At 37.8% G+C, this 23,995-nt stretch overlaps 1 long non-coding RNA gene across 2 annotated transcripts in view; it reads right to left on the bottom strand.

Annotated features, from left to right (window-relative positions):
* The window catches only part of LOC148186816 (uncharacterized), an 86,124-nt gene that overhangs the window by 22,856 nt on the left and 39,273 nt on the right, over nucleotides 1–23,995 (bottom strand). Inside the window, exon 6 of one of the 2 annotated variants that reach the window (XR_015779085.1) lies at nucleotides 11,319–12,655. The exons of the other annotated variant lie outside the window; for it this stretch is intronic. This is a non-coding gene — a long non-coding RNA (uncharacterized LOC148186816). Of the gene's footprint in view, nucleotides 1–11,318; nucleotides 12,656–23,995 lie in introns of those variants that run through there. 2 annotated transcript variants of the gene reach the window in all.

The raw sequence follows: 23,995 nt of genomic DNA, 5'->3' as shown, positions 1-23,995 counted from the left end.
AATGGATCTTTTGAGGCCGACCGAAAGGAACAAATATGAGTATTATAATTTAAGTTAAACCGTCAGTAAAGGACCATGATTATCTACATGAAATTATAACCACATTTGTAAAGACCACCATGAAGAAGCCTTTCCATAATCTAACATGAGACAGATGGTGTCTGGGATCTGAAGATGTGGTCTGAAAAACAAGTGGGTTTAAGTGCCCCCACACAGGAAGCTCAGTCAAATTTTGAGTTACTTTTTATTCAGTTTTTAATTTTAACTGCATGAATTTTGCCATAAAAACACTCCACCAGTGCACACGTTGGTATATTTGTTTATCATGACATCATTTTAAATTTTTTTTCAAATACTTTATATCCCTATAATCTGTACAACCTAGCATGAGTTTATATATAAATCTTAATAATTGATAAAAGTATTGAAATTATATAATAATTAAAAAAAATACAAATACAAAAATCAGAAATATTTTTTCATCAAATTTGAAAAAATGAAATAAACACAGAAAAGATATTGGTCCAAAACTCTAATTGTAAAGACATGATCAAAACATTCTTAACACTCCATAAGTTATTGGAACTTGTAGATTTTTAAGTTTATGAATTATGCTAATTTTTATGAGCAGAGTGTAAGGTCGTTTTGATAGTTTCATCTGTTGTGGAAATATTTCCCCAGTGCCTTGGTATTTTTTGGTATTTTATATCCCTTAAATCTGTACAACCTAAAAGCTAAAAGGATGAGTCTACATAAATATTGATAAGCGTATTGAAAATGTGGCATATATTAAAAAAAAATACAACAGACATCCCTATCGACCACCTCCTCTACTCCTTTACTCCACAAAGCGATGGTGCAAAAGACAAGAGTTAGCTTTCATGTGAAAAAAAACCCAACGTTCTGACTATTACAGTTTTTATTTTAGATCAATTTTAAACAGGGTAATGGGAAAAAAAACAAACTAAATGCAGCCACCTGTGGGAGGTCCATTTCAGAGGCTTAGAGGAAAAGTTATTGCAATTTTTTTCCCACGTAACATATTTTTTAAATTATTTAAATGGTCAACAAGAGTCTTAATGAACAAAACTCCTGGCTTTCTTACTGTTATTATTTCAAGCTCGTGTTGGTATTTTCACAGGCAAAAGGTTGGATGGAGCCACATCACTGTTGCCATCTTTAAATGATTTGAGCTTCACAACAACAGGAAATTAATAGCACCAAAAGGTCAGTTAGCAGCTTGTAAAACACCGAAATTATGGGTGTAGAGCTGACAAGAGGTTTTCGTGTAGTACATGAAGACAACTTAATTTAGTTTAACTCTTATTTAGAAGCAGTGGGTGACACAGGTGCAGCTTGTAACGCACACACACACACACACTTAAGAATAAAAGCATGTTTTTAAGGCATGCAAAATCTAAAAAACACATTAGGAAAAATGTGCTTTTTGGACTACAGTGACTCAGGCATTGATAGCATGTGAAGATGTGTATCCAGACATGCAAACACACACTCAGGTCCAGCGGGGTTATGTTGGATATGAACCAGTTGGAGCAGCAGCAGGGCCAAGAGTCCATCCAGCTCGCCCAGCCGGGATCAGAGGTCACCGAGTAAATCAAACAAAAGCAAGACCAGACTGTGAGAAACAGTGTGTGTGTGTGTCTGCCTGTGTGTGAAAGAGAGCAAAAGACATAGAGTGAGATGAGAAAAAAAGAGTGTGTGTGTGTGTGGGCATGCATTTGTGTATTTGTGCTGTTTGTGTATTTGTGTTACAGGAAAACTCTCAGTGTGAGACATGTGTGGGTGAAGTTGCTTTTAGAGATTATGAATAGTAGCCATAAGCAAAACTCGATCCTCTTGATTATTAGGCAACACAATGATAATAATTCATACTTGTAGAACAGAACAAGAGAGTTTTCAGGGACATCAGTTGCCAAACAACTGGCTGGCTGGAGAAATAAATCAGATTCATCCCAAATCTTTAGTGTTTATGCCTGGTAGTGTAAATAGTTTGGCCAGCTGGGCCAAGACCGGCGCTGGAATACAGATTGGCTGGTTGTGTTGCAGAAACCAGCCGGTGCCGGAGAGGGAGAGATGGATTGAAAATTTGACACAGCAGATAAAATGATTGTTTTCTCAATAGGAACTCAGTGATAAATCCATAAATAGATCTCTGATGTCTCATGTGTCTGCAAGTTTGTATGCATGCATGTGACTGCAAAAACAATTTGTTTAATTCTGTTCAATGTAATTAAGTCAAAAAAGCTATTTGCTTAATAAGGGAGCCTTTAACAGCAAGAGTCTGCAGCAGGGATACCCAGTTTGCTTTGCCCGTGGGCCACTTTTGTAAAATGACAGGAGGCCAGAGGCCACTTGCAGCAGCCCCACAAAGGTCAGGTGACCACAGGGGCTTTTTCAAGGAAATTAAGGACATTCGTGAGGTAGACCAAACCTCTGTCAGGGGGATCCTTGCCTGGTACTTTTTTTTTTTTTTTTTTTAAATAAACAAGCTCTATTTTGATGCTTTTTTTAAATACTCTGGCACCAAATTTATATTAGAACCACATAAAAAAATTCTAGTGTTAATCAATTTATTTTCATTGTGATTTACCTAACCCTCACCAATACTTTTTAAATGAGTTAGAGGTCATTTATAAGAAGAAGTTTGGGGTTGCGAGGTTGCGAAAAACTGTTACAGTAACATTATGCAACTTTTAGTTGACTGTTGAGTCTCAACACTGACGTTTGGTTGATAGTCTGACTGTTGCACCATCCTAGAACATCAGTATTTGATGACTTGGGAATGAGACTCAACAATCATACAGATTAGATAAACATAGCTGTTTCGCATTCAATTGAAAACATTTTCAACCCCTGAAAGCAGTAGCCCTCGCTGTGGACGCTGTTACTCTTTTTTTGTTTGTTTGCTTGTTTATTGTTTCTTCATGAAAACATATTGTTTTATGTCTAAAACTTTATGATAGTCCTGCCATGAGCAGAATAAAAAACAGAAAAAAAGCTGCGTGATCTTGCTTGATTAACCACCAGTATGTGGCCGGCCACTTATAGTTTATTTTGAAAGACAAGTGGGGTGTTTAAAATCGCACTTTGGACATGCCTGAACTAGAAGTTGTGTAATCTTGCTTTAATTGTCTCTTTAATTGTTTGATAATAATTCAGCTATAAATGTTCATTCTTCATTTATGAATGCTTAAGGTCTCACTTTCAAAGCAGGAGTAAACTATTTATTAATCATTAAAAATGTCAGAAAGGTTGCCTTTTTGGAAGGTACTGAGAGTTTTAACACCTATTATAAAACTGTAAAAAAGGTTAATAAATGGGTCTTCATTTAATAACTCATCATGTGCAGTTGTAAAGAGCCGGCTAAAACAAAAAAAAGCAATTGTCAGGCTTGAGGAGAACAAATGTCAGCCACAGAGGTCTTCTTCTAGCTTCTTACTAATATAAGAACATTGATAAATAAGAATTTATAAATTTAAGAGTGACTTATTAGAAATTGGCATCAGTTACAAAATCAGGCATTACTTGACCGCTGTTGCCTCAGAGACATTTATATTTTACCACGTCAGTGTTGTAACAGTTCTCTTTTTTACAACCAGCCATGAGAGGCTGGTCTCCTCACGCCTGCAAAATAACATCTGGTACACTGCTCTCTAACACACACACACACACACACACACACACACACACAATCCCAACAAAGTAGCACTCTGCTCACAGTTGGAGTAAGAAAATCAAGAAAAGACAGAGCGTAATGAAAGTACAAAGATGGGGCAAACCCTTGTTGCTATTAAAGTGCATGATAACTTTGAAAACATTACAGAAACAAAACAAGCTGCTAAGAGTGCAAAGAGTCAGCAATAATACCCACTTAAATATTCATACTGGGCCGATCAGGATTAAAATCTTTGCAATTATCACCATCATTACCATAAATGTGATGAAAACAAACACTTGTTATCACCGCTGCAGTCTGTGCTTATCAAGCCGAATCATTTGTCTTGGCCCCAGAGTCCAGTCACTAAAACATCGCTTTAGAAAATCATGCTTTCTTTGGAGCTTTTCCCCAAAGTGTGACTGCAATACACCCCGCTCTCAAAGTTTATTTCTAAAGTTATGAAAAATTAACGTGCTTGCATTACAATGTTTTCCTGATCCTTAAATACATATACTTATTAACTGCTTCTTTGTACTGACAAGTCCACTCTCAGGTTTTGTTGCCGGTGTTGCATCAAAGTCTGTCCCCGTTTTCTGTATTGGACAGGAGTTTAGTAACTAGCAGCGACCAACTTTATCTTGCTTTTCAAAGGTCTTTGTGAATCACACATCTGCTTGTTTCTGTTTACAGCACCCAAGGAGGTGCTGAAAAGCTGTGATGTATTTGCCCCAGATGGTGAGACAGCAGAAACGAGGAGCACGCCTGAAAAAATTTCAGTTTGTTTTCTTACTGCGGTTACCTGGATCCCTGCGTGTGTGCTGTGTGTGTTATGCATGGACTTGTACTTGAGGACATTTTTGAAAGTGAGAACATTTTAGGCGGTCCCCACTCATTCAAATACTTTATTGATCCCAAAGGGGAAATTGTGATACATCACGGTCACTCTAATGTACAGCATAGAGAATTACACCAAATTAGAGGTAGTAGCCGTATAAAAATATATGTATATATATATGAGTATAAATAAATAAAGTATGAGCATAATGTCACAATGTCTGACACTTTATGTAAAATGTTGAAAAATATATAAAAATGTCCATAATATATAGTATATAAAGTGTGTAATTTTTTTTTAAAATGTGCATTATGCTATACTATAACATATAAAACTAGTATGTACAGTTTTAAGAAAAGGTAAATTATGTGCACTATTCTACAGTACATTACAATGTACAAAAATTGTATGCAAAGTTTAATATAAAAATGTGCATTTTGTTACCTTACAAAATAAAAAAACTGTGTGTTAAGTTTTAGAAATACAAAAATATGTGCATTATGCTACAATGTTCAACACTTGCGTGTAAAATATTAAAAGATATATAATATTCTAAGTATATACAGGACAAAAACATTTTAAAGAATGTATATTATGCTACATTATAATGTAAAAACTAGTACATTCATTTTTAGAAATGTAGAAATATGTGTATTATGCTATATTACATTATGTGTAAAATTAGTATGTAAATTTTAGGGCAAAAAAGTGCATTATCCTACAATGTTTGACCCTGTTATGTAACGTATGGAAAAAATTGTATAATATTATAATAATGTAAAACATAAAAACATTTTATAAAAGAAAATATTTGCATTATGCTACCGTGTACAACACAATGTACCATAACATACTACTTAACTATTTTACTAAATATTTAAAATTACTGCATCATATGTTAAATCAAAAGTGGTGTAAGTAAGAATAAATTAGGATACTAATAGAACTGGCTTTTATAAAATGCTACGACTGATTTCAAAGGTTCAGCATTTTATCATTCTGCTGCACGTTATCTGAAAGCGATTCAAGTCCAAAACTCTAACTTGCATTTTCCTTCTTCAATGAAATAACGGTCATCTGTAATGGGCACTTATTCCCAGCACTGATATGCTCTAAAGGTTTCATTTGGAGCTAAATTTAAATCACCAAGGTGCTAATTTGTGTGAGTTTCTGTTTGTGTATCTCTCCCATACTGTTCTGATGGGTGTGTGCGTGTTTATGGCTCTGTGTGCGTCTAAGGTGCAGAAATGCCGGTTGTGCACTCACATCCTGGTAAACGCATTATTGCTTTCCTCTCCGTCCCAGCCTCCTGCTAACACGCCTGTTCTTACTGAACTGTAATGATAGTCATTATCACATTGTAATAACAAACACACCTGCCAGGTAGCTGCTCGTGCCAAAAACACACCTGTATGTGGTTAATTATAGCTTTGTTACCGTATAGGAGAGCGGAAAGTTATACCTGGCCTCAAGAAATGACCATGCATATGTGGGCATGTTTAGTTTTTCAGCTTTATAGCGTCATATATCATCACATCTATATATCTGTATGACATTGATCATTTGTGTCATCGCTTCCTGAGGGCCCTCTGAAAATGTGCAAGAAAAAAAAAAAGCTACAAGAGGAAAAATGTTTTAGCGGCTGCACTCTGTGTGATGAAGGCCTCTTGTGTAATTAATCACAGAAACCGTCTAAGTCACAACAGCTTGTCTCCGAACAGCAACCCGGGCAAATGTTTTCGAGGAGTTATGCATTATTAGTGCTGTTGGTCAGAAAAACATGAGCAGACTGTGCTCAGTCTGCAGACTCTGGCTTTGTTGGTTACACTTTCACAGCAATGTTCCCGACCAGAGGAAACCAAAACAAACTTGTAGCTCAACTTAAGCTCGTTTATCATCAGCTGCTGACATTTGCAAATTACATTAATAATACAGAAAAAAAACAAAAGGCCTTCAATAGGGTACTTTTACCATAATGCACAAGTTAATCCACAAAGTATAAATGTATATTTACAAGTCAAACAAATCTTTAGTGCCCTAGAATAAAACCGTAGACGTTTTCATGCTACCTTGACCTGTGTTCATGTAATGTAAAAGGCCCTGTATTCTGGATGGATGCTGTGTGGAAACAGACCCATGACCTTTATCAGGTAAGTCCTCCTGGCCAACACTTACTCAGACCTTTCTCACAGTTTAGATCCATCTGGGTAAATTACTTATCTTAAACTTAGAGTCTGACAGTTACTTCAATCAGGCATTGCAAAGCTTAAAAAAATGACCCACTGAGCAGGGTCTATAAGCTTATGATTAAACCGCATCATAAAAATGATTCACATTATCTGCCACACCTATGGTTTGGGTTTGGTTTGGCAGCTAAAACTATTTGGTAAAAATTACGGAAAAACATGGTCATAGTTTGAAGAAACCAGTTTTGTCTGTTGGAAAGAGATCGAGTTTACAAACCGCAGTCACTGGTAATAAAATCAGACACTTTGTGTACCTTCCAACCAAACATGGGAGGGTTTGCAGTCCTATGTCAATATGTACCTCTGACTCTGAGACATAACAGTCCTTACTCTTTATTGATGTTGATAACCAAGAAAGATGCAACTTGTAAAGCTTTATCCACTGTATATTGCTGTGGTTTTCTTAACTGCAGAGTATGTGACAGTTCTGCTAAAGATACGGAGACAGACAGAGCATTCTGTCATTATAAGGGCCGATCACACCGAGACACATCGCTAGAAAAGTGTCGCCTGCGAAACCATTGTTCCCCTTGGTACAGCGTGCCTGTCGGGCGCTGCCCTTTTGCTCTTGTGCGACACATTTTTCTGATGGTTTTTGCCCGTGCATAAAAGTTAAAATATTTTCAACTTTTCAGCTCAAGGCACATGGTCGCATTATTTGTCTATCACTTTGGGCCGGGCGCAAGCATTATTTGCATGCAGTATGTGCATGCAGCCCCGCTCCAGAGGCGCTCCCAGCAGATGCGCTTCCATTTATCCGTGTTTGTGCATTCTTTCTGAAATCTTATGGATACGGACAAAGCAGAGCAGTAGATATTGTGGTGGCAGTGCAACGCAAATCAAGCAAGATATGACCAATAGAGACGGTGACGACAATTAAAAAATGGCAGAATGGAACAAATCTGTTTTTTGTAAACGTATACAGTAATATAACATGTTGGGACGTATCCTTTTGGCTACACAGACCACCGCTGTCTACAATGCTGTCTTCTTTTAGAGGTACACTATTACAACCTCCTCCATTGTCGCCTTGTTTGTTGTTTGAGTGAAACTTTTAACTGTGCACGCTAGTGCCATCTATTGGCTGTATCTCTGCAATCATAACATAAAGGACGCCCAGAAGTATGGGAGCAGTGACGTTTATGACGTTTGAAACAGACATATGGTAAAGCGAGTGTAAATAAGCCTTAAGGCTGATTTATAGGCTCTACAGAGAGCCTACGCCATTGTGACCATTTACACTTATGAGTCGACAGTCTTTGTCACTCTGCAGTTAACACCTCCCAAAACGCTAGTTGTCAGCAGGGTCACGCCACTTGGTTGTGTTTCTGTGAAGTGCAGTAAAATTTGAATGATTCAGCTCACACACATAAAACACACACAAAACTTAACAGCAACATTAAACAAAAGAACAAAATTCAGCTCTGTTATTACTCAGACAAAACAGTTGTCTCAAATACAACATGCTTTTGTCATTAGCATTGTAAAAAATTATCCTAGCAGCTAGCAGACTTCTTCTCTACACAAAAGAAGCTGAGAACAACAATAGCAACTTTTAACAAAGTACAAAAGTACAAATTTGGATTCATTACAACTCACAAGCAGCGACGCAGTGGAGGGTATATAATACAGGTAAACAGGGTATAGTCGCCTCTTTTTCTCCCTGTTTACAGCCCATTTATAAGCCAAAAAGCCACTGGAATATACAGTATAGGAGAGTATACCTACTGTCTCTATGGTAACCTTTCCATCTACCAAGTAAATCCAACTAATCGATTATCACTACAACACTGCTCACAGGGTTCAAGTAAAAAACAGCTGTCTTATACCAAACACATTTTCTCCACATATACAGCATGCTTTATTAGCATAAGCCTATGACGACACATTGCATAAATTAGCCAGCTAATGGACTTTCCTCTACTCATGTAGCCAGGATAACTCACATGCAAGACATAAAATTAGGGGTCAACAGATTCTCGGCCTGGCTGATTATTGGGGCCAATATTTGGCATTTTGCCGATTATGAGTATCGGTGTTTTATTTTAATGATCTCCACTAAAGTCAATGAATGTAAAGAACTTTTACTTTGTAAAACCTCAGGGAGCTATTTGTATTTATTAATGTCTTATTTAAATTTTCACTTGAATTTATTAAAAAAAGATTCTAGGAACTTGCTGCATATAATGTTGAATGTTTCAGTTTTGATTTAACATTCAGTAAAGGCATTTAAACAAAGTTTTGTGCTGGAGTTTGTTAAATTCCAAATTCTCAGTTTTGACAGAAATATTTCAGTTTTTATTGTAAATGCATATCGGTTCCACATATCGGTTATCAGTCTCACAAACTACTAATAATCAGTATTGGCCCTAAAAAATCAACATCGGTGAACCCCAACATAAAATGCTATTTTGTGGGGGCTTTGTTGTCTTTGTAATTTCCATTGAAAGAAATTGTTTAAGGTTTACAAGAAAAACCAAAAAAAACACCAGAAGGCCTAGGTTATAGTTCCATTTCTAAGGAGACACATGTCAGGCTATGGCGTAGATTCAACACAGAGGTATAAAGAGGTATATGGCTTAAGACACTATGAAACAGAGAAAGATTAATTAAAATCTCTATGAATACCAGCTTTAAATCAATTTTGCTCAAATATATCTTACACTACTCTTAAGTTATTTTAAGTCAATCTTGTAACAGTTTGCACCAAAGTGCTGCCTTTGACAGAGAGCTAACACATGTGTGCATGTCAGCATGATCCTCGTGAGCTTTGAACTCAATCAATCACAAAGAGGAAGGGCGCTTGGATCATCTTGACGGTCTCCTTGGCTCTGTGTCTGTTTTGCCGTCTCACTCGCTCTGTGCATATATGTGGAAGTGTTTGAGCGAGAGTATATCTTTCACCAGTTAGCTAATACTGGGGGATGAGCTACTCTACAGAAACAGTGTTAATCACTCCCTGAGCTGCCAAAACAAGCTAAAAGATCATTTTTTTAATCCAACCCTTGCTTGTCTGCCAACAATTAAGAGTGTCTGCTAATCTCACGGCCATCAATAATAACAAGCTATTTTTCTTTTTATATCATTGACGAATGATAAAAGAGAGCAAGTTATAGTTATCCTTCACGGATCAGAGGTGACTGTACCTCCCATTTCCGGGTGTTTGTCAAGCACCAGCACTCATGGAAAGCGTGCAGCGTGCATGACCATGCCTGTGAGTGATTGTGAACTGTGTGTGAACATTTTTGCCGCTGCATGTGCATGTTCTTTGGCATGTTTGCACAGCAAACAAAGTGATTATCTTAAGTCTGTAGTGATGTTTTCATTGATTATTTGGAAGCAAGACAAGTTTGAGTCAAGAGCTGCTTGACTTCTAGCAGCGTAAATATAGACACTCAACGTGAGAGATAAACGGCGTGGGTACATACAGCAGGAATTTGACATCTCTTTATGTTGTAGTCAGACTAATAGGCAATAGTTGAAGGCTGTTTTCATGCTACAAAACAACAATCATGTGCCTGATTCAGCACACACAGCTTCTTTCTCTCTTTTTTTCCTTCATTCTTTGGCTGATACCACTCCAAAACAAATTACTGAGTCTATATTTATGAAGTTTCTCAGACCGTTAATTTGTTACAGAAGGTTAGAGTGCCAATATCAACATCTCAGTTGGACCCATCAGACAAATCAGTGATTCCAATCCAACCATTACCAATCTGCACAAAAGTTACTTCCTTTTCCGTTTGTCTGGTTAGATGTTTGTCTGTATTCTGAACCGTTCTCTGCCAGATTTGGAAAACAGATGTAGCTGGTTGTTTGCAGATCATTTACAAAAAGCAAAATCTTTAAAAACGGTACGACTAATTGCACGGCAATGTGTATTTTAATTGCAGTCAAGTAAACCATGGCCGTGGTGTGACCACAACGATCAGACGATACTCATTCAACCGTGGCCTTCAAACCCAGTTCACCAACATGTTTGCATTTCTATGTAGAAATAGGAAGCGTTATCCAGACTGTGGAATCTCATCCTCCTCTTTTTCTTCACTCACATTTTCTCCACGTTTTACCCTTTCCCTGGTTCTGTTTTCCACTTTTCTCTTGTATTTCACTCTTCCAGTGTTTCCATTTTTCTCCCACTTTCTCCCAAGCATTCCTTCTATCATTTAATGGGTAGTTATGGTTAATCAAGGGTAGTTTGGGGATTTATGGAGAAGTTATTGTTTTGCCTTGTTGTGTTTTGTGTGTATTTTTTTTTTTTTTTTACGTAACACAAATTACATGAATACCTCTGAGAAATAGAAATGTGTTTTTGTTGTGCTCATCAAGTGTTCCCTTCTGAAAACTGGCATGCTTGATGTGCGGAGAGAAAACTATGTTCGGTTTTTTGTACTTGTTGGAAGGTAAAATGTCAGTTGGCCTGCGGCTGAAACTGCTGTGCAGATTTTAAATGAATTGTAGTTTGGGGTTTTTAAAGAGAATTTGTGCCCCAATACAAAGGATATGAAAATCCCTGGTTCGAAGAGTGCATTCTAACAAGGGCTCGTATATTTTGCATGGTTTGCCTTTTTATTTGTTAGTTAATGGTGTAGACAGACAGGAAACATGGAGAGAGAAGAAATGCTATGATATGCAAGAAATGTCCTTGGTTGGAATTAATCCAAGGACATTGCAGTTATATAATATGCACTGTAAACCATGGATGGATTACTGAACTGGCCTACTGGACCCAGGCCCAGGGGCCAAAAGTGTCAGTGGGTCCCCATGTCGCTCAAGTTACCAGATACTGACCAGGTAGAGTCTCAAAAAGGCTCAAAAGGGGTCAAATGAACTGCAAAGAGAAAAAAAGTTGCCAAAAAGACACAAAATAACTACAAATACACACACTATAAGTAACTATAAGGAGACAAAAATATAACACCACAGAGCAGAAAATGACCTCAAAGAGACACAAAATATCTACAAAGAGGCAAAAACAACCAAAAATGACACAAAATGGCATCAAAGAAACACAAAATGACCTCAGAGACACATGATTAATACAAAAAGACACAAAATGGCATCAGGGAGACACAAAATAACTTAAAGGAAACACAAAATTACCTCAAACAGACACAAAATGACCCCCAAAAGATACAAAATAACCTCAGAGAAACAAAATTACTACAAAAAGACACAAAATAACCTTGAACAGATACAAAATAACTACAAGGAAACACAAAATTATCTCAAAGAGACATATAACCACTACAAAGAGAAAAACTACCAAAAGAGATATAAAAAAGACCTCAGAGACACATAATTACTAGTACAAAAAGACACACAATGATCTCAAAGAGACACAAACTACCAAAAACAAACACAAAATGAAGTCAGAAACACAAAATGACATCAGAGAGACACAAAGTAACTAAAAAGAGACACAAAATGATGTCAGACACACAAATTTACCTCAGAGAGAAAAAAATAACTACATAGACAAAATTAATGGAAAAAAGACAAACGACCTTTAAAGAGACACAAAATGACACCAATACTCCACAATATCTTTACATAGCAAATATTTGTTTGCTGTTATATTAATTCTCTGATTGTCATATACAGTTCATGAAAACAACAGAAACAGTTTCTCTGATTTCTCTCTGTGTGAGCACTGCCAAGTCAAAGATAATTTAGCGCACATCCTATAACTCATTCCTAATTCATTAACGCTCTTCTGGTGGACAACATTGATAAAAACTGAGAAGCTAGATGTTAGTGAAGTCCAGAGGCTAAATTCACTGATCTGCTTGTTGACAGATTTATGGCCTTCAAGCGTCGGCTCTCAGATGACCCCGGCAAGGTCTCTGAGGTCAAAGTTCAGGGGTGACGAGAGAAGAAAGCTGAGACAGAGAGCTGTGAGGTGGACGTGAAAGAGAGCAAAGTGTCAGCTAGAAGCTGTGGATCTGACCGAACTCTTTACTCTTTCATGTCAGGAACCCTCTCATGTCCTGACTGATGATCTGAATTTATCATCTTGGGAAATCCAAGGTGATGGCCGGGAGGAATTGGACTGGAGCACCATGGGAAACGGCTCCTGATGTGCATGAACCCACTTTCTTCGAGGTATTCTCTCATCTCACACTGGAGCTATGTTTACCCATGAGGCCCGCTGTCTCTCACATCCTCTGAAACCTGTTCAATCCATCCGCCCAGTGACCTGACTTTTGCCTTTCTTTCCTCCCCTTCAATGCCCCCTCCACACACACACACACACACACACACACACACACACACACACAAACAAAAACACACACACACACAAACACACACACACAAACACACACACTTCCGTCTTTCTTCTGGGAGGTCAAGAAAACGAACCCAGCTGTTGTGTTACCATCAAAAGTCAATGGGAGGGAAACCCCGCAGAGGTTCTCGTCACGGTTTGGTCAAGGTCAGACCGTCAGACCAGACATCATACCGTCCTTCCTATCACCATGGCAACAACACAGACTGGAAACTTAACACTGCCCTTTTAGCAGTAAAATGTGAGAACGGAAGCCAATTGACAGTTTGCTTAAGCCCTCTCCTGAACTGTCCAAACCACTCTGGGCAAGTCACACTCGTCAGGCTTTGAATCCTCTACGAGTCTTCTCCTTGTGTTAGTGTGGTGTGCATGGGGCACTAATAAAGAGTTTTAAGAGTTGTCTTTTTTTTCAGCCTTTCCAAAACAAAAAACAAAAGCCAAAGTGTAAATGACTGAATATCAACCAGTCTGTTAAATGCTCTGCAGTATGCTCCAAAAGTTGGGATGTCTGACTAATTAGCTGATAGCTGAAGTAAAAAATGCAATATTTATCTCTGAGATATAGCAGAAGTGAGAACAAGTCATTGTCTCGTAAGTCAAAGGTAAGTCTGAAATCTCTGCATTCAAGTCCCAAATCAAGGCCCTGGTCAAAGTGGGCCAGTCCAAAGTCAAGTCCCAAGTCCTAAACTAGTCATTATGTGCTCCTCACCAAATGTAATGCCATTTTAACAGAGCAGCAATAACATATGAAATTTACAAAACTCATTAACCCTTTGAAACCTGGGTCAACATCAGGTTTCTTGTTCTGTGTTCAGACGCATTTTTGCATTTCAAGTTTTTTATTTTTTTTATTTCATAAATTTGAGTCTTAAGTCTTCAAATTTGTGAATCAAGTCATACGACTCAGACTCAAGTCCACGTCTATGTAATGGAGCAGAAATGCAAAGTTAGATGAAATATATATACTCATGTAAAGTACAAGTACACTGAATTTTAATAATGTACTTAGTTGCCTTCCAGCACTGTTGTAAATGGCATTATGTGCTATGTCAGAATTGAGAGCTCAACAGGCATAGCAACAGTAACTGGGGGAGGCGGAGCTTATTCGACAGTCAAGTGCCCATTGGTGTGATAACATGAACTGTGCAGCCCTGTGATGCAATGACCTCAGTGTGTCCATGTGTCACAGAGAGAGAGAGAGCGGTGACTGTGGGGCCCTCCACTACATAATCAGATGATGATAAAGCTGAAACAGAGCTATCAAAAGGCTACAGATACATCAAAAGTACATATTTGAGCACAATTCTTATTAGCATTGGGATAAATCATTTTAAGTACACAGGGAGAGAAATGCTGACTATACTTTAACAAAGCTTATTCAATCAACCCTGTTTTTACCACAAACTTTCCTCATTCTCTGGGCCAAAAGCTGCAGTCTAATCACTTTCATATTAGTCACACACACAAAAAAAGGAACACTAATCCGATTAGAGCCGAGAAACAGCCAAATTCCTGACCTTCTCGGACCATATCCCATGTTTGTCTGCAGTCACTTGTGAGTTAGGGGCATCTGTTTCATATTGATGTGCTCATGGACAGTGAAAAAGACATGGAAAAAATGAGAACAGAGAGAGAGAAATCTTTAAACTCTGGGACAAAAGTCCCGGATCCCTGCTGTGGCAGGTCACTCTGTGATACTCTGTGCATGTATGTTTTTGCGGGGGTGTTTGTGTGTGTGTGCACGCTCGATAAAAACCCATCCTGTCTGCTTCTCTCAGCCATCTGAGCGCAGCTGGTGAGCAGACATCTGGGGAGAGGGAGAAAGGAAAGAGAGCGACGAAGAAAGTTAGACGAAGAGAGAGGGGGTGATAGCGGGGACAAAGGTAATTCAGGGTGAGACAGACTGAACTCATATAGAGAGACGATATGGACGTGTTAGTATTAAAGCAGGGCCAGGGCATATGGAAACGGGTACAGCTGTTTTTCGGGGTTCGGTTTCCTTTCAAGAGTAAGATGAGAGCTGCCTTGGTGACATGCGTATTATATAGAGTCTTATTACTTAGAAAATGACACATTTTTCTCACTTCCTCTCAGCTGTTGGTCTGCAGGGAAAAGGAAGGAAAAGGTTTAGTCAGGTTTTGCACTTGAATTCATCACAGGTTTTAGTGGGAAACTGTTTAGTTTTAGTTTAAGTTTCATTATCGAAAGGAAAATTTTGGATCTTTTGCAGTGTGGTTGTAAGAGGAACTTAATCATAGTCAGTGTTCTACCAAAGACGTTCTATCATTAAGAAATATAACACCAGTGGGAGTGCTGTTGTACTGTTTATCATCACGGCTGTGATTCGGTTGTAGGCACAAGGCTACAGGCCGAGTGCCGAAAAAAATCACAGCCATGAGGATATACAGTACAGAAGCACAACCTCAAGTGTGATACTGCTTTCATACAACAGGTCAACAAGTAACATTTATTAGTTAACAGTAATGAGCAGAACAGGTTATGACTTGATTGTTCATTTATTGATTTTTTTGGCTCCGCTCATTCATATATTTAAGTGAGTAACTCTGTCTTTATTTTGAAGGGGAATGAAATCTCCAGTCGTCGTTTTAAAAAAAGGTTAAGTCAACCTGCACTTTATTACTGTAATTAATTATTTTATTAAACTTTGGAAGACAGTTAATGCAGCGACGTTTGGAGTTGGTGTTGCATTGTAGTGTGTACGGAGATACTTTTTAAAATAAAGGTAATGTGGAAGGAATTATTTTTAAATTAAGGCGGGGAATAGCAGTTTTTTTAAAAATATATCTTCATACAATGCTGAATTGTTTTTTCAGGTAGGACTTTTTTTTAGGTGGCAAATACACATTTGCTGTTGTCCCTGTCCATAGCAGTACATTGCTTAGCTTCGGTGTTTCTCCAAACTGGGGTGTGCTATATGAGGTTAGGTAGCACACTGACTATAGATAAGAACCTCATACAACCACACTTCAAAAGTTCAACACTATCCCTTTAACTGATGAGAATGCAGAGTTGTACTTAAAAAGCACAACGCATGAAACACTACTTTTTTTTTGTATTTTTTGCACTACATCTGCACTGCAAATTCTGACAATTGCTTTTATTAATTTTTTTAATCTAGGAAACCAACTGCCCTGAAAATGTAAGTAAATATAATTATTAATCTTAATTTATGTTTAGTTTATATCTGTTATGTTTACTTAAAATGTAGCTGTATTTACTTAACTTTGTTGTTTTAACAACTTCAGTAAACCAAGTAAACTGTGCTTTTTATCTGTATTCTTCCAAATGTTTGTTAATCAATCATATTAGTATATTCTTAAAGATGTTAAGTTTTAAGTTGCAACAACTTCACAAAATGTATTAAATACAGCTGAATTTCAAGTACACTTAACACTTAATATAAATCAAGTTTATACTGAAGTTACATCTGCTTTCCTTTATCAAGGCGATTGGTTTTCAAGAGCATTTTAAGTAAGATCAACTCGTCAGATTTTACAGTGTACCCATTATTCTAAGATTAGTTTCTCTAACATTTTGACCCTATTTCACATGATCACACTCTAATCTTTCCACTCTAATTTTCTCCCTCCCTCACCCTCCTCCTGACAGCTTTGTGTATGTGCATGTTATTTCAATCCCAGGACAGAGTGAGCTGCGGAGGCTGCAGCCTGATTCCTCAACAACAATTCCCAGAAACGCAAAGATGCATGAGAATTCACCATCAGCAAACAGCTTTTCCTCAGGTCAGGACCAAAACTCATTATACCTCCACCCCTCCAAGGACTTAACGCTTTGCTAATGATGTCACAAAACTGCACGCATACGCAGATAAACACACCTCAGCCAGTGAAAAGCTGCAGGCCATAGATTTAGTGTGTGTGCTGTGCGGTTACAGCCATGGAAAACTTAATAGAGATCCAATACAAAGTCGTAAAAAAAGAATAAAAAAAGAGTATTCAAAAAGATGGAAAGTGAAGGAAATGAGCTCCTGTCTCTGGAGTTAACTGATTACTGTCCCACAGCAGGAGGGAAGGTGGAAGAACATCGACAGAGAGCTGTGAGAGAGACGAGGGGGATTTACCTTCCACAGATGACGGCATTGGTTATCAGAAAAAAATAAAAAATAAAAGCACGAGAGCACATAAAAGATGATTCATGGTCAGAAAAGGCAGAGACGGTTTTTTCCATTTTAATGTTTGAGGCAGTAAAAACAAATATACAATCTGAAACACGAAGCCGCTGAAATCACTGCTGAACCATTTTACTCTCACAAGACACACTTTGTCCAAAATGGATGCATTTGGCACGATGAAAATTCTTGTTCACAATACAGTTGTGCCACAAAATAAAGTTATTTACTTCTTGATTACAGTCATTGGCTTTTATGGCACATGAGCATTTAAATTCAAATAAAATGGTCCTCAAAACAGAAGGCCTCATTAAGTTTCAACTGCAAACATTATGACGAATATAAATGCCAATTTGTGCTGATATTTTTATTACATTATAGCTGCTTATTGAAATGTTTAATGTTTTTTGGAAACTGGTGGCTTTTCATGATTTTCTTCGTTACTTCTCTCTAAGTTGTAATAAAAATCAGTTCCATATATACATTATGCTTCTGATGTTTATACTCTCAAATTAAATATCCCTCTATGAAAACTTTGAGAATTAATTCCACCTGAATATAGTCTGTGCAAGTAAAGTATGTGCAACACTTAACCATGCTTCCAGCTTTTTCAAGTATCACCAGCCAGAAAAAATAGGCAGAAAATTATTTTACGTGCATAAAAGGAAACATCCTTTTTTGCATTTCAGCTGTCTCTTACGTTAACAACAACACAAGAAGTGAGCATTGAACTGACATTTGATCTATAAATGGAAAGTATTTGCAGCTCTTCCATTTAGCCTCACACTGACACACGGATGAGTGCACACATAAAAGATAGAAAGATTGGAAGAAAATAACATCATAAATTCTGTATGTTGAATTGTCTCTGGTAAATAAAGGAACCCTTTTTTTTTTAACTCAAGTAAAATATTTGATGTACAGCCACAGATGCAAATCAAAAATGGACATAAATAATAAATTAAGGATAATGCTTGTAATATTGTTTTTCTTATTGTCAAGAAATTACATGAAAGGACTAGGGATCGGCATGCGTCCTTGAGTGCTCAATTTGGCCAAACATTAGCAGGTTTATTTCTATAGCGGCCACCGCACTAGCTGTCATTATTGCCAACTGAAGGCGACATAGGCTTGTTATGTGAGCGATAATCAAAAGGCAAGCCGCTTATAAATGGGAGTGGCCACGTATGAGGGATTTCTGTGAGGTCATATTCCAAGATTTCACAGAAGAATTGTGGATTCAAAACTTCTGGATGATCCACTCAACTTTCGTTAAGTTATGCAATCATGTGGCCTATAAAACCCGTAAAAGTGTTTCATTTAAGTGGCCACAGTTTTTGCAGAATATGGCTTTTTCAAATTGCCTGAAATACCACCTTGTGCAATAAAAACTTTTTGTGATAAATGGGAAGTTTTTTTTAAATCAACATGTTTCCATTAGGCGTGTTTTATTTTCGCAATAATAACAGAGTTGAGCTGCATTGGTGCGAGTTTGCTGGGAACGTTACACGGCTCCGACTGTGTCCGATTTTAGCTGCTGCTGTTTTAGCACGTGTTAATCGGGCAGACTTTAAAGTGAATGATTTTGCGAGTAGTTTATAATAATTTAATGCCACGACTCAAATTTGAAAGCCTCTTAAATCTCTGCCCAGTGACAATATCATCCTTATTACTGTCTGTGTACCCAAACCCATATTCCTACATACTTCAGACCTTCATTATTATCCACAAACTGTTAAATTAGTGACCTCAACCTTTGCACTTGATATGTTTCATTTTTTACAATGAACGTGGGCACTGTAGTTATTTTGACTCAGTGCTATACACTGTCCTGCGGTCGTAAATACTCAATATCTCACAAGAATTACATTAAGCAAGATCTTAAAACAGTCTCCAAAAAATGCATCGTTTTCCTCCTATCTGAGTAATGTTTGCTAAAAACCAGTGTCCATCTGTTTTAGAAAACTATTAAGAAAGTCTTTTAAAGATTTATGTCTTCAGTAGGAGTGAATGGGCTTGGGGCTGAGAGCCACACACGGTGAGGAATGAAAGTATTGAGAAACGGACTAACACATGATTCTCTTTGGTCTTTTCATAGGATCTGTTGACATTTCCAGATTGTGATATACTGTGGGCCATCCCCTTCCTGCTGGTAGGACGATTTCCAGAATTCATTTTACATTGCTGATGAAAATAGCCCATCCTCTCCCATGTACCCTGCACTGACACAATCATAAATAACGTGGAGATAACGGGTGCGAAGAGCCATAAAAATGTAGCGGTGATTCCTCTCCTCTGTGAAATTACAGCCTTCACTTTCCTTCAGCAACAAAGTCACAATTTGTGCTGTCATCTGTCAGTATAACACACATAATTTATTGACTCAGAGAAGTTTACCTTTGTTCTTTGCTTCAGTGAGTATACAGGAAAAAAGACAGGTGTCTTTTTGTGTGTGGAGATAAGTTGAGGATGAAAGACAAAATGCTAAAACAAGATGGGAGTCAGTAGAACAACTTCTTTTACTTTTTTTTTTTTTTTTTACAGCTGGGGGCTTCATCTTTTTAGTCCTGGATTCTCTCATTCAGTGTAAACAAAACTGGCATGGCCTAAGCCAAAATAGTTGCCTTAGGTAGTCCATATACTCATGACCACCACAAATTTGTGACAATGGGGTATTTTGGCGAGCCATTTTACCACAACACAAAAGATCTACATATAATAACAGATCCTGATGTTCCAGACCATTTTATTTTTTCAATATGCTTCATCTGGTTCTCATTTAGGGACGAATGATTGATGTGGCTCATGGTGATACTGGGGGAGCCTGGACCTGTAGCACTACGTGACTGTTTATCATAAAGTCAGCTTGACATGCTGCAAAAAGGTGCAGAGCGTGATGCCAGAATGGCTCTGCAGAAACTCTGCAAAAGTGCTTATCAAAGTTACTGACGTGGACGGCTGCTGATTATAATTGTCCTGAGCTACCTTCATTTATTTGCATGCCACACTAAATAGAAAATGACTGCAAAGCTTCCCACACATTTTGAACTGTTAAATTGCTGCCCGGGCACACGCTCTGCCAACTGATCAAAGGGGAGACCTATTTCCAGTTAGGATCTTTAATGGGATTTGGAAATGCATATTTGATGATAAAGTGTGAAACAGTGAAACGCTAATAGATTTTTTTTGTTTTGTTAAAGTTACTGGTTCAAAAGTCACAGCCTTGACTCTTTCAGACATGTTTGTATAATGGAAGAGCTGCACATACCACTACTGCTCTGGTGAATTATCAGAAAGAATAAAGGAATTTCAGTGACGGCAGATGCCTGTGACGCATTCAATCATCTCTTATTCTAGCACAATCTCTTCCAGACAGGACTGCGAGTGAGTGAGTGGATGTGTTTGCGTGTGTGTGTGTGTGTGTGTGTGTGTGTGTGTGTGTGTGTGTGTGTGTGTGGCTGTGAGTATGTGCAGGTGAGAGAGAGATACACACACACACATACACACAAAATCACACATGGAAAGATGGTTAGACAGAGGCTTTGTTGGAAACTGCATACTAACGTGTTGACTAAGTCAATGCACTGCATACTGCCAACTAAATTAACAATAAGGTATGCCATTAGCAGCGTTGCACCCACTTATCACAGCAGATTGAAGGTAAACATATTTGCAAAATATCAAAAATTCATTCAGAAAGAATTAAAAAATATATATATATATTGACTGTCCCTCTGTGTCTGTTTCAAACTGAAGAACGCAACCAGAACCCCATTTATACAGGCTGCCTCGCAGGGGAGCATCCAAGCATTTCTCATGTACACAAATCCACATATTATGTTTTATCTAAACTGTCATGCTCAACTGTGCCCTGTCTGCAAATGCTTGTGTTTTGTTGTCTCTGACTGCCTTGTTTGCTAATGCTTACATCTTGTACATAACTGTTTCTTGCCTGTTATTGTTTGTGTCTTGATGTACATACTGTGTAACTGCTAATGTTCTGTCATGTAAAATCAACTTCTTCTGGTGCTTTTAATGTGCCAACCATTCTTTTTACATTCATGTTTTCAGTAATGCTTTTAATTGTTTGCATGCTTTTATGTCTGTCTGTTTTAGTGCTTATCTGAACACCTGGCCCAGAGGCAAAAGTAATCAAATCAAAACAAATAAAATCAAGTTAAAATAAATTAAATTAAATAGATTAGGTTGAATTAAGCTAAGGTAAATTAAGAATTCATTCAAAAATAAATAAACACCATATTTCTGATCAGCTGCAGTGATTTCGAATGATTTAAAAAAAAACAAACCATCAAGAGTCCAACAATGTTGTAGGAGTTCAATGCTAAATCGGGGAACTACTATTCTAAGTTCTTGCATCGATCAAATCTGTAGTGTATATCCAGGTAATGCAAATGCTGAGTCATTAAAAACATATTCAAATGTCACACGTAAGACAGAGGTCTAGCTGCATCGTCTCAGTGGAGAAAGATGGCATCTTTCATTGAGTCAGCGACCACTGGAAGAATCATGGGAATGAAGGAAACTTTGTGATGACTCAGCTAAATGCTGCTTCTCAACCTATGGAGTCCCATGTGGCTGTGAGGGCGGAATCTGAGCAAACACGGAAACACTGGTCGCCGTTAACCACATCAGACCTCCGGATGATTCATCCCCAAGGAAGCTCAAAGGGGTGTCTGGATGGTGTGCATGTGCGTCTGTGTGTGAGGGTATGTAGGCATGTGGTTTTTGTGTAGCGGGAATTTCTGCATCCTTGGTCCTTTGAGAAAAGACCTTAAGGGCATTTTGTGTCATCGATGGAGTCGTCTGAATCTTGATAATTGTGAAATTTTGCTGACGGGATGGAATATTCGACGGCATCGCCAACTATCTCCCTTAAGAAGTGTATATCTCGGTAATATGTTCTGACGTGTAGAAGACAATCAAACCAAAGTCTGGTGAGAAAACACTGCCTTGGGATTCAATTGAGGATCAATCCAAGAATGCAGCCAAGTCTTCAAACTATCTGTCTATCTGTGCAAGTTTTTCTCTCTTTTCCTAACTCCAAGCAACTATGTTTGTTTCACAACAACACCCACCGCCTCAATGACAGCTGTGTCTTCCAGAGGTCTCATACCTCATCAATAATTCAACAGGAATGGTATTGGCTGATGTTGTGAAAGCCGGATTGAGTGTTTGTAACAAAGAACATTAATCGCAGCACACACATGTACGTTTTCAATTCAGACAGACAATAGTTCCTTGTGCTGCAAACTTTAGGAGCATATGTTGTATTAGTGGCTGATACCGTCTCTCTTCATATTTAACAGGGAGTTTTGTGGTTTTGAAAAACGTTTGAAGAATATTGAACACGTTTGAATTGAATTTCTGTTAATATTGTCCAATTAAGAGCTCCTTGGATGTAAGATATAATCTGCTGTGTGTCATTTTGAAAACATTTGAGCAGGAAAATCAAAATCAGCCCTTTCCTAGGGGAAACATACGGCTGTGTGCCAGATAAGGTTACTTTCTTTTCAGAACTTATAAAGGTTTCAAAGAAATTACTACTTCAACTGTAAGTCATCTGAATGAATTTTTTTCACACACAGTTCTGTCAACAGAAACTCACAACCTTACCTAAGGATGTTTTTAAGGATAAGCTGCTATCTTTAGCTCCTCATCAATGACTCTGCAACATATGGAAATGTTTTGAATGCAACACATGCTTTAGTTTCTCAGCACAAAGCACTATATAATTATTTGCATATTTTTTTACATCATCTGCAATCTATCAAGTATCCCACAACTAAAATATACATGGATCGAATGCACAAACGTTTGAAGGAAGAAATAAAGGAAAACTTATTTTGAGAAACACTTATTTGTTTTATATGAAGCGACAGCCAGCGGTCAATTAGCTTAGCTTAGCACAAAGACTGGAAACAGCTAGCCTCGGTTTGACCAGCAGTTTTAAAGTTCACTAACAAAAGCAATATGTTTTTTTTGTTCAGTCCGTAAAAAATAGACTTCTTGCACATACCCTTGTACATGGTATGATTGTTTTGTGTTTTGAATTCTCTAAGCTCAAAGCAAGAGAGAAATTCAGTGTTTTTCCTAAAATGCAACCATTCCCCATATGTTGCTTCGTGGGACTTCCTTTCACATGTAGATCTTCTTCTTTGTTGCTAAATAAAACTCATGAGACTCAACCCCCCAAAGAATGCTTATCATGCTTTTTCCGAGCCACAATTACACAACCAAAACAGAGATTTTGGTTAACTGGTCAGGGAAGGATCAATTAACATACACATATGGAGTAATTGAAGTGAGCGATTAGCATTACTTAGTCTCTCATTAAATGTTAGGAGACAGATTTACTGTGTGTAGGTAGGAGTTATGGTAGAGTGAGGTTAGTCAACCAGCTGTCAACGGCCTGGAAAATATGCAACAAACATCTTTTCACACAAACACACATGAACAAGCTCGCAGACCAACACACACACACTCTCCCATTTTCTGCCTGCCTTTATCTATGCACACCAGAGACCATATATTTTTTGGTTACTGTAAGTGTAACTGCAAGAACAACATAGTGTGACTCATCAAACTAACAATGTGAATGTGTTTGTTGAGCATCCAAAAGGCCTGAGGACAACTGGAAATGACTACACAAACAAAAAAATTAAACCCTGGTGAGAGAATAAACAAATTAAAGCCCTTTTTATCCATTCAAAGACAAAACCCTAATGATGTCTGCTTAAATGCAAAGCTTTTAAATTACATCACAGGCCACAAACAT

Source organism: Plectropomus leopardus, chromosome 16 (genome assembly GCF_026936395.1).
Source record: "Plectropomus leopardus strain MGB_pleo_1.0 chromosome 16, ASM2693639v1, whole genome shotgun sequence".
Taxonomy (NCBI): Eukaryota; Metazoa; Chordata; class Actinopteri; order Perciformes; family Serranidae; genus Plectropomus; species Plectropomus leopardus.
Note: the sequence above shows the minus strand (reverse complement) of the source record. Positions and strands in the feature narration are given on the sequence as shown.